This window comes from Nicotiana tomentosiformis, chromosome 10 (genome assembly GCF_000390325.3).
Source record: "Nicotiana tomentosiformis chromosome 10, ASM39032v3, whole genome shotgun sequence".
In the NCBI taxonomy this organism is placed as follows: Eukaryota; Viridiplantae; Streptophyta; class Magnoliopsida; order Solanales; family Solanaceae; genus Nicotiana; species Nicotiana tomentosiformis.
This window is the reverse complement of record NC_090821.1, coordinates 47,766,232-47,769,158: the sequence shown is the minus strand read 5'-3', so window position 1 is coordinate 47,769,158 and position 2,927 is coordinate 47,766,232.

Genomic DNA, 2,927 nt, shown 5'->3' with positions numbered 1-2,927 from the left:
ACGATAAAGCCAGTAAAAAGAGTACCAGCCTCATAAGAAGTCAGCATGAAGCTCTCACCGGATTATGTATGCACTAGAGGTGCAAGTATTATAATAGAGCTTCAAGCTGTGGATGTGAATTATACCTGGGTTAAAGCAAGGTCATGAAAGAGATAGAAGACGTGATGTGAGATTTTAAGGTAAGTAAGGTAAAGGTGAACAACGTATGAGATATTCAAATGTAAAAGGTTACGAATAATCCATACTACAAATAGAAGGTTAGAAGCGCTAGGATTCAGTATCCAGGAATGGTAGCGGTGTCGTCAGTGGCATATCTCCCAACCTATGGTTTCTAAGTATCGAGAGGTCTAATTAAGAGAGTAAAGAAGAGTGAGAGACGATGTGATGTCTCGCTTAATGTTCCAAGATGACATAAGGAAATCTATGGTGCAAGCAAGTTGAAGGAAGGTTGCGAGTAGTATAAATAGATACGTATAGGTCGCAAGCTAACGTATAGTAAAGCGACAAGGTTTTAGGAAGGCAGGAGTAAGGATAAAAAAGGGCGAGTGAGAAGGTGACGAGAATGGATAAGTCCTCAGGATTAAACCCATGAAAACAAGGGAGCTAATGGTCTCTCTAAGTTATAGAAAGCTTAGTGTAGCCCGAGTGAACTCAAAGGGGTCTAAGACTAGTAGCATTTAGAAGAGATGGAATGCTTCCCTGGTAGTAGAATGAGGGTGTAAATGTGATAAATGAAGGATGACGTTTGGGCCTTCGATTGAGTAATGATTTCATGAATTATACAGGATTAAAATACTCACGTGAGGAAAATCACATTGGGATGCTATGAAATATGGTTATGGAAATATAGTATCGTATCGCCCCCAGGTTCGGGGCGTGACATATAATCACTTCAAATGTTCCTCAATGCAACATGGGCCCTAGTGATTACGTAAGAAGTTTCAAGTTATCAGTGATAAATTGTAGATCAATATTGAGGTTAATCAACAATGGATGGACAAAAGTCACAAAGTATGAGATGAGATTAGGCCATCAGTCTTAAGATAAATAGTAATGAAGAAGTATTAAAGGACTCAGATTTATACCTATAGGATAATCAATGAGAGTAACCTGGAGTTTGGTAGCAGACCTCAGTAATGATAAATAGAAGTAAGAGTTATGATATAGTATGACATACCTAGATGCAGTAAAGTCATACGAATGGATAACCGGGTCTATGAAATAAGATATAAGAATATTCGTAAGTTCAATAAAGTATCGAGTGAAGAAATTCATTGTACTTATAGATGCCCAGAGGGACATCTTATTAAGCTATGTATATGTTCACAAAATGAGGCCTAGGAATTGGCTAAAAGCTGGAAAAAAAAGAGAGAAGAGTCGCATAGGCGCACTTACAAAGTCAGAGTCGTACAGGCTGCATGATAAAAGATAGCAACAGTTACAAGTTTGGAATGATTCCGACCACGAGTCGTGGTGTTAGAAAGAGGCCAAAAGGGGGGAATGCCCTGTCATTTGTGATTCATTCACAGAACAGTTGCCTAGATGGCAAGAGGAGTACTAAAGAATTCGCAAGAGCTATAGGTTATGAGAATGATAAGTGCATCAGTCAACATTCAAGGACGAATGTTCCAAAAGGGGAAATGATGTTACACCCCATATTTTCGTGCGTGAAAGTACGCCATAAATAAATTGATGAAAGCTCGGAAATGAGATATTACATCCCGCATTTGTGTACGTTAAAATTTTATCGTAAGTTAATCGACGTGAATTCGGGAATAAGGTTATTTCGAAATTATAAGTATTATGCTATTTCAAACATGTGATGAGTAAATTCGTCAAGGAGAAAGGGTAAGCATATCGAAGAAAAGGAATTTCATCAAAGTTTGCCATTTTGGAATAAGATACGGCCCGAGCTATAATACCTGGTATTTATGGACTAGTACCATACAAGGTACCACATAACCATGATAGTAAGGTGTACAAAGTGTGTTAAAAGTGAGTAGTACTTTAAGTAATTTGAGATAATTCCTAATTATGTGGATTATTGGATAATAGGAGATTACCTAGTTAATTAACAATTCAAATTAATGTGAGATTTTACAATTCTAAGGGAGTACGGTGTAATCTTTCTCAAGAGAATCGACTCACGTATGTTAAGGCTTTTCCTTCAATCTTTTGGCATGGTCCAAATGACACAAATGAAATGACCAAAATACACAACTTCCATAAATGACTCTATTCATAGAAATACTAGGGGTATCTATATTTTTGGTTCCCCATGTGAATTATTATTATATCTTCTGTTCATGGGTCTCAGAAAAATACGTATTTGATAAAGTCTATCCGACAAGCATATTATTTTTTATGACATTCTGAGAAATCTTATTAACGTATTTCTTATGCATTTCATTCATTTATACATATACATTGACCCATGACCAGATTGCTCTGGATTGTAATCTCTAATGAAAAATATAGCTCTATGAGCAAAAACTCCTGTCATGATGAATCCTGCGATATATTGGTGGTGGGTATATAATGCAGCTTGAGTAGTAAAGTCTTGTGCTATGAATGCATAAGCAGGTAAAGAGTACATGTGTTTAGCTACCAAAGAAGTAATAACCCTTAAAGAAGCTAGAGCAAGGCCTAATTGAAAATGAAGCGAATTATTGATTGTGTCATAAAGACCCTTATGTCCACGCTCCAATCGTCCCCCTGGGGGAATATGTGCATCTAAAAGATCTTTCATACTGTGCCTAATCCCGAAATTGGTTCTATACATATGACCAGCAACGAGAAAAATAAATGCAATAGCTAAATAGTGATGGGCAATATCAGTCAGCCATAAACTTTGCGTTTGTGGATGGAATCCCCGAGAAGAATTAGAATGGCAGTTCCCGCCCCTTGGGCGGTACCAAATAAATGAC